The sequence below is a fragment of the Lepidothrix coronata genome, unplaced genomic scaffold, assembly GCF_001604755.1.
Source record: "Lepidothrix coronata isolate B3197 unplaced genomic scaffold, Lepidothrix_coronata-1.0 Scaffold32, whole genome shotgun sequence".
In the NCBI taxonomy this organism is placed as follows: Eukaryota; Metazoa; Chordata; class Aves; order Passeriformes; family Pipridae; genus Lepidothrix; species Lepidothrix coronata.
The window spans coordinates 5,368,134-5,384,670 of record NW_016690212.1 but is presented as its reverse complement, the minus strand read 5'-3'; the positions used below and the strand labels follow the sequence as shown (position 1 = coordinate 5,384,670).

Here is a 16,537-nt window from a genome sequence, read left to right as displayed (position 1 = left end):
GCCCACTGGGAAGGCAGCCTGGCACATGTTAATTCTCAATTCTTAGCTCAAGTCATCTGGACCACGCTCTTTGCCTCAGGCCAAAGCCAGGCTAGGAAACACTGTGCTGGTATAGGTGGCTTAGCTCCACTCCCCAAAAAAAGCTCCCTGATGGTATTTAGTTTGATGCAGAACGTTAGTCTCACCCAAATTTACCTCCCTACTGGACTTGCGATGCCTACAAAGATGAGGTCTGACTCTGAATTCAGTGGCCCTGTTAGTTCACTGTCCTTAAAAAAGAGAAAACACTTCTGTGGATGTATGTTATATGTGGATTTCTCAGATCAACCTGGGTCTTAAAAAATCCAATTTAATCAATCAGTGTGACCAAACCTGACTTTCCTATAATACTGCACCATCTGGTGCTCTTCACATTTGGGACAAAAGAGGTTTGCAGCTGACCTATAAAGTATGTTATTAACTTACACCTTGTTTTAGTTCTCCAGAAACCAGGTTCTGGGAATGCAGACCTGCCACAGCAGATCCAAGAATAGCCCATGATGCCTGTGTTCCTCCTGGGCTCTGCTCCATTCTTGCCTGTGGGGCAGCTCCCCACACACATGACTTCTTTTTCGGAAGAGGGAGTACCAAGCCAAAGATGAAGGGAATTAAGGTCACCAAAAAAGTACAAGTTGTCTCCACACAACTTTCTGTCCCATGTGCTAATTGTGCTTTGCATAGGGCTGAGACACTTTGCTGAGAAACTTCTGAGGGAACTTATTTTAATAAACAAGTTTAATTTTTAATAAGGATGCTAAAAAGTTTGTTAAATGCTGTGGGCAGGCAACGTGATGGCATGAAATCTGAGAGAAAAAAAATACATACACATATATACACACAAAATACCCCCTGGTACTACTGAGGGAGGAGTGATTTTCAGTAGGATTTGGGTAAAACCCTCAATTATTAAAAAAAGTACCAAATGACTAACACTGACTCACTGTCTTGGCATACTTACCTCCAGTAGGTAGGTTTCCTACTGTTATTTATAGTTGTGTTCTGGTCTGGTTATGACATGCTGTCAGTAAAGTGGTTTGAAAATTGTTAGCCTGGGGTCCAATAGTTCTTTTGTGCTATTCAGTGTCCTATAAAACATACTTTTTAAAATTTCCTCCCATAACTCAAAATTCAGCCACCAGTTTTCCTCCTGCAGTCCTCCATAATCCCTGTAATTTGGCTTGCTAGCACTAGTGGAGTTCAATTTACAGGTTTCTTTCCCTGTTAGCAGTTAAGTCCTGTCTCTCTTCCTGGCTGCTTGGCCCAGAAAGGGCCTCTTCCTTATGCTGATTGGGAACAAGAACCCTTGTGAGACACAGAGATTGTCCTGTTTTGTCTTGCAAACTCACAACCCAAGAACCAAGTTTCAGAACACTTTGTTTGGAAAGAAAAGCTTTGGTCTGCATTTATAAAAGTGGTCACGTAGTTCAGGAGCTATTTTTGTGACTAATTTTTTTAAGGGAATTAGGTGCTTACACAATTTCTAGGCTCTGTGGCCCTCATGTAACATTAAAGAGCAGCTGGTTTGGCATTACAGGATATCCTATGTTCTTAAGGAGACAATAAAGAGCAATGGTATGTTTTGCTTCATCTTGAAGAGCATAGTAAGGTATTTATATGAGAATTACTTCATTGATTAAGACAGAGATAAATATAGGGAATTATATGTTAAAGTACAATATTATACAGAGAATTTTATCTAAACAGAATACAGAGAAAGGGCATCAGAGCTGTGCCTAGATTTAGGAGAACTGGATGCTCTGACCTGCATGGTGCCTGGTAAAGCATCTCCCTTTTGGCCAACATGACCGGGTTTCCTTCCCTGGGGAGCCAGGAGAGAGGGAGGGGGAACATTTAGTGCATATTGTTGTGAGTAAAAAACTAGAAGATAGAAAGTGCTTAGGAGCTCCAGCATATATCTTGGTATGGCAGGCAAATAAGGGAAAAAACAGTGAAATGGAAAACAAGACAGTTGCAAATGGCAGCTTTGGAAGAGCAGAGAAGGGTGACACCTTAAGCTAACCTACAAAATCCCTGTCAATACGTATTGTTGAGATTTAGGATCCAAAACATCACTAGATGGTTAAGCGGGTCATGGGGATGTCTGACAATTTTTAGACAGGATTGAAAAAATGCCAGAGTCATAAACCACTATTCTTCGGAGCCCAGTCCCTCACTAAATGCTCAAAGGTAGAATTCAAGATTATTTTATATTTGTCCTCTAAGGAGCTTCTTAAATCTGCTGAAGCAGCTGGCACTGGCTGCTCTAAAACCAAAATACTGCAATACAATGCCTTGGGTTGTATTTGAGATTAAAAGAACTCCTGTGAATTGACTGAACAAATCCTGACCCAATATTTAAGTTAAACAATATTCTAGATAAAAAGGCAGGAAGAACAGCCCTTTTTCTGTCAAAAAGAATGGTGGACTACAGCATCAGGGGAAATCATCCCGTTAGTTACAGATGCCAGATACAAATGTGGAAACCTTGTGTTTTTATCTGCACAAAACCCATCTAGCCATAATCCACTGTTGAATGAAAGAAGGCCTATTTGCTCTGCCACAGTAGGTGCAAACAGGATTCATGGATTGATTGATGTAATTAAGCATCATGGCTTCAAATAGGTGCTTTTCTATGTTTGGGAATCAGTTTCAAGGTCATTTTGCAACTGGCAGGTCACAGAGAGAAGGAGCTCAGTCCTATAGCAGGGAAGGCAGTATCTTTCTCTTGTCAGTAGATTAACCAAGAAAATGTTGATACAAGGCAATGACACACTGTCCTCCTAAACATGCAGATGAGTCTACATAATATTTGGATATGGAAAGTGCAGTGCTGTTATCAGGACCCTCTGCTGTCACCATTTTAAAAATTTAGGTGAATTAAGGTCATGTAGCCACAGAGACAAAAGGCCAGGGCAAAATGTATTGACAATAAAATATGTCTAGTAGATTGTGGGCAATTTCAGATGAGTCACTTGGACAATAATGGAGTAAATCCCAGTATTGTGAAGAGCAATCCCACCTACATATTTTGGAACTATTCCAGTTTGCTTAGCACTTTCCACAAGGATTTTAGCAGGGATGCCCTTTCACCATTTTGCTACATGACTCTTCTGCTTTTGTGGCTTCAGTCAGTTCCCAGACTATAAATTTTAAGTCTCAGATGTTACATTTATGCTACAGTTTGTTTCTCTGTTTTTTTTCATGCAAGATTTAATAATTACAGTGATATTTAACACTGTAAAAATCTCTATGTCTTTGGGAGAAATTCAAGTCTTTACAACTTGCTGCACAGAGTCATATTACTTCTGTGGTTTATAAACTTATTTCCTCTAACTCCTCGTTCTACTGCCCAGAGGGTAAAACACTGGGTTAATTTAAAACTTTTGCTTTATTTCATGCTAACTCACATCATTTGAGAAGGTCTAGCTATATGTGTTGCTGGCTGATGAGTTCTGCCATAACTTAGCTTCCTGTTGTCTGTCTGACCTTATTAATCCATGTGCCTTGTTTACATTCTGTTGGAGAAACGTTCTCATGTAAAGCCTTTGTAACTCAATTGTCTGTCAGATGAGATTAATTTGATCCTCAGCTTGGAAACAGAACCTCCACATAAATTAAATCTACGTGCATACTAATGAAATTATAACAAATCTTGGTATGTAGTTTCTCTTATTTTCTTTTTAATGATAACTGGCATAGAAAAATAAGCTTTTAGGTAATTGCTTTTACTCACAGTTGACTACAGTAAGAGAAAGAGCTTTTTTTTTTTTTAGTAAGCTGTTAAAAAAGCAGTTTTGTGTTACAAAACTTGAGGTGGTTCTATCTCACCTAGTATTTCAGTACCATTTCAGAAACCTGAAATGGTTTCTGTCTCCTCTCCTGTCCAGTATGACAAAAGAAAGTTATAGCTGTTTAGTTGACTGTATTTCCATTCTTTGTTGAATTTAAACTCTCCTCAAAGTCTCCTTACTGAACTCAGCATTGTAACAGCGCTATTCCAATAGAAGAGGTGACACAGCACTGAGCAGCTTTGGTGGAGCTCAGATAGCAAATTGTTACCTACACCTGAAGTTCCCCTAAGCCTCCTCAGTTGCTCTGAAGCACAGAGACATTACATTTTATGATACTACATTTTCCCAGTAATCCTAACACAATCCTCTTGGTGTTGATAGCACTGAATGCAGGTAAGATCTAACACACTTTACAACCAGGCACTCCTCTCCTGGTTTTGCCTGGGGGCCCTGCAGTTTTCAGTAATCAGAGCAAACAATACATCAGAGGTCATCTTCATTCTGTCTCATGGTTCATGATTTGACGAAGTTGGAGCAGAGCCTTCTAGAGCAAACCTACAGGCTTAGAGTGAGGACCTTTTTCAGCACAGTGGGCAAAAGCACCACTTACCACACCATGGATGAGTGAGGACATCACCTGCATGCAACCCCTTGTGGATTCATGCTGTAAATCAGATCAGTGTTGGGCTTCTCTGGCTTTAAAGAACATCACCACCCTGCCCCACAAGTGTTCTGGTCTTCAGTGCTGTTTATAGAAAGATGCTTTAATCCAGCCACAAGTATGGTGCCCCATGGCATGGAAATCAGGAAGGAGGAACAGAGAACAAGACAGAAGTTTGTAGGCTGGTATTGCCACCAAAATTGCCACATCATCACACTGCAGGATGATTTCAGCTCTGCCAGATAGTTCCCTGAAGCACCCAAGGCAAGAGACACTCTGTGATCCACCCCTCCACAAACAGCATGGAGATCTTGCTCGCATTTTCCCTGTACCCAAAGCTCTGGGGCTGAAGCATCTAACAGTTCAGTGCAGGAATGCTTGTGAGGCAAGTTCAGCTTTCCTTTTGCTCCATCTGATGGTATTTTAGATTGAAAGGATTTGGAAAAGATTTTCCTTCTAACCATATTGAACAGTCTAGGGTGAGGGAAGGGTGGAGAAAATGTAAGAAACAAACAGAGATTTTTCTCATAGGATTTCTTACTTTCATCCTACTTTAAAGTCTCCCTAATAAATAATTCTTGCATCCACACAGTGCCAGGGTATTTCAAAAGGACAAGCTGAATTTTTTCCTTATGCAATAGAAACTGAACTCCCTTTTTTGAATATACTTGATCAATGCATGCTGCTATCTTACCATATGCATCAACCAGATACTCTCCAAGGTATATATGTCAGGAACAGGAAAGAGTTAAGTCACACAACCAGCAAATCACTTTGGGTTCGTGCCTCACTCTGAAGCACATGTTGAAAGTATTACTGTAAGACAGACAATCCTGGGAAGTAAAGCTGCATCCTAAGGGTACATGGCAACAGACTCATTTTATATCAGCATAAGAGTTTGAACGAATCCAGGCTGAAGTGTTCAAAGGTTTGCTAGATCGGAGTAATCTATCAGGTGAACAAGGCCAAGGCATTTCCATTTATGCAGTTAACCCCATCGTGGAGGAAAGAGATTAACATACCACCTGGCTTCCTTGCACTTAAATAATCCCGAAAGACCTCTTTCACCTTGTTTGGTGAGGGGCTAACACATAAAGACATATACTCACATATCTGGCTACAGAGTGGGATGCCCTTAATTACTCTGCTTCTCCACCCTCTCCTATGCAGAAGAGTGTGCACAATGCCAGCCCAGGGACCCACAAACTCCATGTGTCACTGTATCTATCTTGTTTAGGAGATTGAAAAGCTGACAGCAGATAAAGCAGATACTCCAGACATTCAACAATTTCCTGTTCCACATGAAAAGTCAGTTTCCAGGTGTTGACTCCAGACTGCTTTTCCTACATAGCACTTGCCAACTGGGCTCCTGCTAGCAGGTACCTGTTGGGATGGCAACTTTTTTTTCTTGTCCATTGCCATATGCAGAGGACTTATAGGAGCACCAGCCTTTTCAAACCAGGCTTAAAAATAGCTTGTGCGGTGAGAATTGGGCAAAACTTACAGGAGTTAAGGATTTGGCTCCAGTATCTTCATAACCGAGCCACTCCCTGCAATGATCAATTTCTCCAACCAAATTACTCTTACACAAAATAAAAAGCTAGGATATAAGGTCTACAGAGAGTAAGTAGACCGAGGTATCAGTGCTATTTATAAGGCTTATCTTGGAAGGAAAAAAGCAGCTCACAAAACTGTTCTGTCAGAAACATGCATATCTTTTTTTCTCCCAGAAGGGTAACTTTCAGTACAAACCTGTACAGTTCAGGAGATTTGGACACTCAGGGTCTCATTCATGATAGCACCTCAAGCTCCAGAAAAGCTCATGAATATTACCAGGCTGTGAGTTCTGCAACACTCTGCTTCTTTTTTTCTAATCATTTTCGCAATCTTGAAATTACAGGTCAGTTGACTGCTGCCAGACTCACCTTGTGTTATTTCTGAAAGCTTTTCTTTGTAACAAATCACCAGTGAATAGCAACCACTGCCTCCTTGAATAGGCCTCATCCCTGATAAGATAGGATGATTACAAACTTCTGCTACTCTCACAGCTGAGAGAACAACTAACCTTTATTTACTTCATAGATCCTGACAATTACTGCTGCAGTTACACTGGAAAGTTCGTCAGAGGTCTTAATTAGGCTTCTTACAGCTGTGCATCCTCATCCCCGTGACAGCCATCTGCCCACAGCTCTGCCACCCCAGGCCCTGTGAACTGATGAGTTTTCATAAGCAAATTAATTCCTGAGCAAGAAATCTCCAGGTGAAGGTGCTTCCAGGAAAGCAGCACTGGGGACATTCTTCTCTACTGCAGAGTTGAGTCACTTGCCCCAACATGTCAGTGGAGGAGCCGTCTGACTGGAAACTCCCACTCCTTGATGAGATCTAAGGATAATACTCCACCTACCTCGGAAGTGAAATTTCTCTGTAGTTCTGCATGGCTCTCTGTATATATAAAACCCCTCTCTTGTAGCCAATACCTTTCTGTTCAAAATTCCTATACCTACCATAACAATATTCTACAATCAGTTATGCAACCATAACAAAACCCACGCCTCCTTCCACTCCCGTTTTTATAATCCCAAAGGCTTTCAGACTGTGGGAAGCACAAGACATCACACAGGTCTCTGATCAATCCCAGGCTGATGAAGACAGGGCAGTGGGCCTAACAGGTACCTTCACTCAGGCTAAATGTAACAGCGATTAAGTTCCTTTACAGAGGAAGATGGTTGGACACAGCAGGAATCACTGCCCAAGTACACCAGGTGGGACATGAATTTGCCATGGATACAGGTGCTCAGAGACAACTGGTTGAGCTACAGGAGCCTTTGTGAAAGAATCAGCAGGCCAGCAGACAGAGTAAGCAGCTCCAGTCTTGATCAGGAAGGAAGCAGAGGCTCTTTGAAACATCAGTTTAGCTAAAAATGGAAACATGGGCATGGTCACTAGGAAAAGTACTAATTTTTGTGTGTTCCTGCTACATTCAGAGATACTGCACCAAAGATGTATGGATTTATCAATGGGTTTATTCTCCTAGAAGAACCTGGGTAACTGACTGGGCCAGGAGGAAGCACTGTGTGACTGCAAGACACATATAGTGAAACACTGCAAATGTTAGTAGAGAAAAACAATCCTTTCACGACGTATTACTGGGCCTCAAAACAACAGGACGAGCTCCTCTACAGATACTAAACGGCCTGTAAAATCAACACAAGTTATTTTCCTAAAATACAGACTGCACTTGAAAGGTAAATAACTGATTTAATTAAGAAGTTAGTGAAGATTCTACAGATTATTTGGGAAGTGAGGATAAAATCATACTTGTACCTCCTGATCTTAACATTTTGATCAAAGTAGACATCTTGTCAAAACAAATATTTTGTTTACTCCTTTAGTTTTTCTTAGAGAAAATATCCATTAAAGCCAGTTGATCTACACTGTGCCTAAGGGGTTGTTTGGCAAAGGACATGAATGGGAGGAGATGCATCCTCTTCCAAGCATGGCATGGGGGAACACTGCTTAAAAGCAGAGGAGTTACTTAGCTTGATACAGTTATCAGAAGTATGTGCCTAATTTGGGAATTCAGTTAATAAAGATGAAAGATAATAGTTCACACCTCATAAAAATTTATTACAACAGGTTTGGGGGGGGAGGAGGGATTGTTTTGGGTTTTTTTCTGTTTATCCCCTATTAATTACCTTGCTTGTATCTGCTTGTGGATGGCTTTCTGTTGGGTTACTTGCCTTGCCAGTGCTGCATCCATATTTCTTAGGACATAACTTCCTAGCCATGATTTAAAACAGAAGTGATACTGAAGGGGGTGCCCACACCTACTCCACACCCATGCCCAGCCACACATACTTGTTTCCTTGCAGACACTACATGATCATGGATCTGGCCGTAAAATAACACAACACTGTAAATAAAGAATCCTTTTCAACCAGAGCAGAATAAGGAACACATGAGCTCCAGAGTCAGTGCAATACTAGTCACGTATGTCTGTATGATGGGAAATGATGGGCAGTAAACGTAGAAACATTAGAGGTACAGATTGTGTGTATAAAAAAAAATATCCAGGAGAGGAAAGAGTGCATGGTAGAAATCAGTTTTCCAGAGACTGTGTAGCAGCCACATTAAGTGTAAAATACACAAAAGGCATTCTTTTGCACAGCTGGTTTATTTCTAAGATTTCATATAATTAATTAACATCCTCCATATTCTCTGCATCAAGAAAAGCTTGAGAATTTTTTTTAATCTTTTAATTTTCTTTTCTCTAAGCACTAGAAAATAAATTATCAGTGTGCAGTGCCAAAAGGCAGGTTTCTTTTTATCATGAATGTACAAGAGATTACTTGCATGGCAGAGGGAGAGACTACCTTACACATTTCAGCTCTGCTCCTACAATACTTGGAGTGTGTCCTGGACTTCTGTATGTGTATGGCTTGAGTATATTGCCTGGTTGAACTCGAAGAGCTCTAATTTGCTCATTAATCTTTAACGAATAGTCCAACTTGCCAGAGTACTTTCATAGTACCAGGCCAAATTCCATCTTGCTTTTTATTTCATTCTAGTGCAAAAATTCTCAGAGTCACCAGAGGGCATCATTACAGAGAGCTTTATAAGTTTCACATAACTGATGCTGTAAAAAAGTAGATTTTGGAAAAAGTGCCTGCTAATAGTCATGGGAGTCCTTATAGAGACTGTGCCATTCACAGAACAAGGGAGTATTTCTGTCTGCCCTTTCTTTAGACTCAGCACAGTACCACACATACTCTGCATTGCTGCAAATACTTCAAAGAAAAATTCCACTGAAAATAGTTTAACTTAATTATAAGCAGATCCAAATCAGAGAATTAGCAATGGAGTAATTAAAAACGTGCGTTTCATCTTCAGCCATCTCTTCCTCTCCCCACCTTCCTCATATATCTTCTTTTAGCTGAACCCATTGTGATAAATCTAAGAGATTATGACAAACTAAAATTGAAATCTTACATACCATATTTCCTTTGACTTTATTTATTTAAGATCTTATTTCCAGTAAACACTTATTTTTTTTCTTCTCGATTGTGGCTTTGCCTCACAACGTGTTTCATCAGCAAAGAAAAATAATTTACCATCCTTTACCCAAAGGGACTTAAAGATGAGGAGTCAGTCTCCTATTGGTAGTATACAGCCTCCCAGCCCTCCCTGCCAGCAGGGAGTCTGTTCAGCTAATTCCCACACCTCTTCATGAGCTGTTGCTGCCAGACCTGCAGCTATGTTAAGAATAAAGCAGTTCCTTTCCAAACACATGTTTTCAAGGACTTGTATATTTTTATACAGTATCAGACTTCACATTATGACATCCTTTCCACTGATTATTGATAGATTCATTTGAACTCTATTCATGCTTATCTGTAAAGATAATCTTGCATGCAAGGACAGAATGTGGCAATAGTCAGAGCTCAGAGTTGGCTCCTAGCACGTCTAGGAAAGCATTTTATATGGAATTTAAACAATTCATTTTGTAAAAGACAGGAATTAACTGCTGCAATACTGAGTAAGGACTGCTGCAAGCCAGCAGCTCTGCTACATACACCCTCTTACCTGCCCCCTCCCTTCTTCCTGTAAATGCAAGATGCTACTTTTCAGTTATGTCATACTTACTATTGTGTATTTTAGGGAAAAGCATACACACACACCTACTGTGAAACACAAGATGAACAGGATGTGAAGCATCAATTTGGATTCAGCCTTTTACAATGTGTTTAGGAGTAAATTTGCAAATGATCTCTCACCAGCAGCTACATCAGACATGGCACTGCCAGATTTTCAAACACTGAGGTTAAGCTGCGCAGCCACAAGGAGCCTTTTGTTGATATTTTAAGGTAGGTAGGGTTCACAAAAGAACAACAATGACCACACACTTTGCTCAAATTATTACTGACAACATTCTGTGCTCAGGAATGGCTGATTTTGCTAAGGAGATTTGTCTCTGAATTCATTTACATTAGCTATTTCAGCTATGCAAACCACTCAAGTGAAGTCCTGTGCCTTTTGAAGGGCTTCATCCAGTACTTTGCAGAATACTCAATTACTCAGAAAACTTTCCTTCTTTATCTCTGCCTGGAGCCTTTCCCCATCCTCTTCAGGAAAAGAAAAAGGAAGGACAGAGTTCCCTGGGCAAAGGAAAGGTTCTTCCTTTCCCCCTCCCCCCAGTAGTCTGCAGATTCCCAAACGGCAGTCTGGACTATTTTTCACACAGCATCAGGTATGGTCATGAGATGGTCCCTCGTACTGAACAAAGCAGTTAACCACTCATGGTAGATGGCCTCCAGAGCGGACTGAAAACTTCTAAGACTGGACCTGCTCTTCTGGAAACAATTCTTACAATCTGATCCCCCAAAACTGCTCGTGCTCAAGTGTGTTTTCAGTCCCAGACCCTGAAAAATTCTACTTGTGGGCTAAAGGAATTTCTAGTCTTTACTGGATCAAATTCAAGTATGCCATCAGGTAGGTACAAGCAAATACTGAAATTTAGTGACTTCAAAATACGTACAAACCCTTTATTTGATCCATTTTGTTGTATCCACACAGTTGCTGTGATGGGTGGTAACTCCCATTAAATTTACATAGCAACATTAATTCTGTGCATTTCCACAGCATTTTCTTTTTGCTTGAAAACACTTCACAGCCATTACTTGCCCTCTACAGACACATCACACTGTGGCATTTCTGTGACCTGGTAGAGAGAACACAAAAAAGTACTAAAAAATGTAGTCACATTGCCAAATTCATACCACTATTGGCAGAGTAATAAATCTGTACAAAGCTTCACTGATAAGCAAGTAGTAGAAACTATAATAAGGAATAGAATTAATAAACAGATCAACATGATACACTTTGGAAGAACCCAGATGTTTGGTGGGTTTGTTTGATTTTTTTTTTTTGGTAAATGGGAAATCTGTATCAAGTACTATAAGACTTCTCAAAAGGGCTCTGCTTTCAATTGTGCTCCTCAACAAGACTTTTAAGATAACCAAACAGCCATTGCTCAGGAGGGAAGGGTCCTTCTGGGGCAAATAGCTGTTAAAAATAACAGACAGGAGACAAGATGGTCAGTGCTCACCATGGACCAAATGCATCAGTGCAAAAAGGATGCTGTGAATGCAAAAGTTTAACACTAGCTCAGTGGAGAACTGGAAAAATCTGTCAAGGTTAAATGCACAAACCCCATATTCAGCTTAGGACGTGAAAATTGTTGGAGGCTGGACAGCAGTAAAGGAAGAAGCATTTATACCTACTTTCTTCTTAGGCTTTTATCAAGGCATCCACTTACAGTGTCTGCTGGAGTCAGGATCGATATCAGCCAGGCCCAGCATGGCCATTCTTCTTTTATACTCTAGCTACTGCTCTGTAGTAGTAATCCTCATGACCTTTTGGGCAGAGAGGTACCTTGACAGAAACTGCTATTTTGCTAGAAATGTCACAGAATGATAGGTAGCCCAGTCTAAAACCACTCTGGGTCAACAAGCCTGAAATAAGCAACAATTTTAATCCTTGAAGAGTCAGGAAGACAGAAGAGTGCTCCCAAGGCATATTATGTTTAGTTGTGTTTGCATCCTAGTGGTATCAGTAAGTTCAGGACTTTGCATCAGGCCAGGAAAACAGTAACATTTGTGTCCTTTGAACAACTGAGTTCCACATATCAAAAAAAGGTGACATTTATTTCTTTAGGCAGCAAGCCATCAAAGAATTGTGTATTCAGATGTGTCATAGCTATTTAGTTAATTTTGTAAACTGATGTACTTCTTTTACTCTGGAGTTTGCATTTCTGCTTATGGTCTGGTATCTGGAGAAATGAGTATTTTCTGACATTTGCAGTGAGCAATCTGAAGAAAAGTATTTGACTAGACCCAGAGTTGACTTCCACAGAGACACGGCACATTTCCTGATATTACTGCAGCCCAAGGAGGTGAACAATTTTAAACATACAGTATAATCTAAACAAAAAGAAAATCTAAACTTGCATATTATTAACAGTCATTGAAGTCTGAAATTCAACTTGAAATCTGGCCCATCAGAGAAATTTAGTATTTAGTGAACACTGCTACTTTTGTGTGAATCTAAAGATTTTATTTTTGTCTTTTGGAAGATGTCTATTTTTTTCCACTCAAAGCTTCATTTTGAATGGTCATACTGTACAGCTGGAGTGAAGTTTGTGGACCCATCAACAAATAACTCCTGCGTATCAGAACTGCACTGGATCACGATGTAGGTGCCCAAGCACACACCAGTCTCCCCCAGACTAAAACAGAGGCTGAAGCTCGGCTCTGCCTCTGCTCCTGGAAGCTGCTCGCCTTGTGACGCTACCAGAGAAACGGCACAAGAGGGCGTCTGATGCCTCCAACATTTGAAGTCTTGACTTCCACATACTGTCTTTTCTGCAATACTATGTTATATTTCCTAATGATTGTAGCAAGGGGACATGACAAAGCCCTGAGCAATACCATAGCTGCATATGGTTTAGCATTAGTTTTGCTACCCTACTGAAAGCATTTAAGAATATTTTCATAATCTACTACATAAAGACTGGATTCTCTGTTAACAATTTCACCTTTTTTAAATAAAAGTCTGTACTAGTTTCTGGGGGGGGTTTCCTGCCATATGTGAGCTCTAAATGGTAGGAAGCAGGAGAAACAGGTCCAGAAACAGTAAGATAAAAGCCAAAAAGGTTAAATAATTTTATGTCAAATTTAGTCTGGCAATCACCCAAACCATGGACTTTGGCAGATTGCTTGTTGGTTATAACAGAAGCCACTTCCTCTGCAGCAGCAGGCATATCAACACCATTGTCTGCTTCCTGGGGATGGACTTGGGGTGTTTCAGTCCTCTGGGTGGAAGGTCCAAGCTGTGCAATGTTCTTACGTGGAGCCGAGTGATTGAAAAACACAAAGCCACAAACCCCCACCGGTGCCCCCGTGGGGAATTCTCCCATGTATATCTCGTTAGGGATTGAATCGGGGTATTTTTCTCCCTGCCCTGGCTCCGGGCACTCTGACAGCTCCATTGAGTAGAGGGGAGGAAGGCTCTGCCCATGGCTCCTCTACAGCTGCAGATGACTCATGCTGGAAGAGCCCCTTTGAGCCAGATTTCAGTAGTTTTCCCAAGTTCGTTTCAACACACTGAGTTCTATCACTTTAAAGTTCCCCACATAACTGTTGCTTGCACAGCAGAGCCTGGCCTGGTGCACAGGGACAGACCTCAGGAAGCAGCAGGCCGAGGCTGCTCCCCAGGGGTGAGGGGCCGCCTGCTCCCTCCTGGCAGCCACACTCCTCCTTCTCCTGCAGTAACATCCCCAAGGAGAAACTGCTCCATCCATGCTGCCTTCTTAGGACAGGCAGAAACAGAGAAACAAACCCTGCTGCTCTCCTGGTCCATGAAAGGAACACTGGGCAGATAAGACTTTTTCAGTGCTCTCCTCCCATGACCAGCACTGCCTGGCCAAAGGAGCAAGGATACGTTTGAAGCTCCCATTCCTGTTTTCCACTGCATCTTCCCTACCCTTGCTTTCTCTACAGCTCCAGACAGGGCTATGGAGGCACACAGTTATGCTGGTTCCAGGGGCTCACCCACATCAGGTCAAGACAGACAATCCTGTGTAAGCAGGTTCCTACCAAAAATGGAATGAGGAAGGTTGCCTCTTCCTCCTGCTCTGCTTCCCACTCCATACAGGGGAGGCTCAAAAAAGGGACTTTCCATTTGGATTTCAGCCATCAGAGCAGAAGCAAAGTCTTCTTGTAGGGCACAAGAAAGCCTTTCTTGCAGGGGGGATTGGGCAGACCACGCTGCCACGCACTCCCCTACAGCAGTGTGCAAGAATGACATCATTACACCAATACATGAGACAGGAAGTGCAACCAAGCAGAAAAACCACTGAAAGTATCTGTGAAGTGCTGCCAAGAATGCTAACGATGGCACTAAACAGAAAACCAGAAAAGAGGTTTGGTTCATCTAACTTCTTCCAGCTTTAGTCATCTCTAGTGTCACTTGTAACAGTAACAGTAGATAGTAAAAAAATAGGTCCTTGGAAAGACACTGATAAGGGCCATTTTTTTTTCTCCAGGTGATAGTGACTCTCTATTGTCTTATCCCAGTCCTCAAATTAAATTCAGTACTTTGACACCAGCCTAACGAACCAGATGAACTGGCTGGGATTTTTAAACCTCCCTCTCCCCTTTTTTTTTTTTTTAAATTATACTAGTGCATTAACAATGATCTTGGTAAGCCATTCTTGCATTTGTCTTCTTACTATGTAGATTCCTTTGTTTTCCAGAAAATTGCACTGAGGTCTACAGTCTCCTTCATTAAGGCTCACTTGCCTAACTGCAGCTGCTCAAGCCTGAGCCAAGGCTTCTTTGTTGTCACCCAAGAGTCACATATTTCATCTTGTATTAATGTAAACATACGGGGTCACCTGAGCCACACTTCATCTGTAAGACTTCTTTCCATTAGTCCTAAAGATTTCTAAACAGATCCTAGAAGCTCACAGCCAGCCGAGTTTGTGTCCCCTACCTGCCTGCTGACAGAGTGGCAGCACCCAGGACAGGGTTGGCACTTGGCAGAGGGGAAGCAAAACCATCAACAACCACAGCTTTCCACCGTTACAAATGTGCACATAACTTACAGATAGGACTTCATGAAACCACAAAGCCAATCTAATTGCTGACTGCTGCCAAAACAGGAGGTTTCTCCTCCTGCTTCCCTTGCACTGGCACTTATTTGACTCTGTAACCAGCCATCCACAGAGCTACACTCACATCAATTGCCCACTGCAAGAAAAGTGAGGTTTCTTCTGCTGACCCAGCTTACTGAAAGTTTACCTGCCTGACAGTGCTGGTATGCAGGTGGACTGACTGGGGAGAGAAGGAAGCTCACAAATCCTTTGAATTATGATACCGAATCTGTACAGCATAATACAAAGTATTGCAGCCTTAGCAATGTATCATTCCCCTCAAAAGCTTGTTCATAAACTGCCAGTTTGTACAAACATAAACCATCCCACGCAGAAATTACTAAATGAAATACTGTCACTCACATGACATTTTCAGTTCTCTGCTGTTGTATCTGTAACATCTACCTAACATTTGGAAAATACAGTAAATATGTCGTTACTTCTCCTCATAATTCAGCATCAGATCTTACAAACCAGCAGGTATGAAAAATATAATTAATTCCTTAACCTTTTGAAAATTTTATTTAACGATCCTGTTTAACTATCATACAGCTGGAATACAATGAAAATATCAATGGATATGTAGCAATTGACAGATTAATTCATCCCCAGCTTTTACATGGCTTCTGTACAAAATACACACAGAAATCAGAGACCTTCCAAAAAATCCCAACCTTAAACAGGATTAAGCAGCCTTCAAATAAGCACCAGTCCCATCAGCAGTCTGCCATCAAATTAAGTCAGCCTGCTTTCTCTCATTTATACCCTCCTATAGATGGGAGCAGAGAATCTGAGCCTCTAGAAACGAAAGCTGTGTACAGCTGTGACAATGACATTACTGAGTGCAGTCACCTGTGGTGTGAGCTACAGGCCCCAAATCTACCTCCCTTAATTCTATAAGTGTGCTCCCCATTCTAAAGGCTTTCAAAAGAAACAAACAACAAGAGAAAGAACAGCAACTCCTGATTTAGAACCCATAGGAAATAATTCTTTGCTTTGGTTACAAAGGGGGGTATACAAATGAATGAATTTGCTGGTTTTGACAGTGGCAGGAACTGGGTTGTCTTGCCTGTTCCCAGGGCTGTTCTACTTCTTTGCAGCAGGTGCAGAAACAAAACCCGAGAATTTCTGATGTACGTTTCTTCAGATAACTGAAAATTCTCAGTGCTGCTACTGGGTCAAAGCTCCACAATTACAAGAAGTTTAACCATTTCTGTTCAGAGTCACCCCTAAACCAGGTAAAGTCAGTCAGTGTAAGGCTGTGCTGTCCAAAGGCAGAGGGCAGTCTTCCATTCTGTAGGGATCTCTTATCACATTCCTCACCAATACTCAGTA

General features: G+C 41.3%; 1 long non-coding RNA gene across 1 annotated transcript in view; it reads right to left on the bottom strand.

Annotated features, from left to right (window-relative positions):
- Positions 1-7,507: 7,507 nt before the first annotated feature.
- LOC108495615 overlaps positions 7,508-16,537 on the bottom strand; it is a 29,932-nt gene continuing 20,902 nt past the window's right edge. The window contains exon 3 of the long non-coding RNA XR_001874175.1: positions 7,508-11,209. This is a non-coding gene — a long non-coding RNA (uncharacterized LOC108495615). The remainder of the gene's footprint in view (positions 11,210-16,537) is intronic.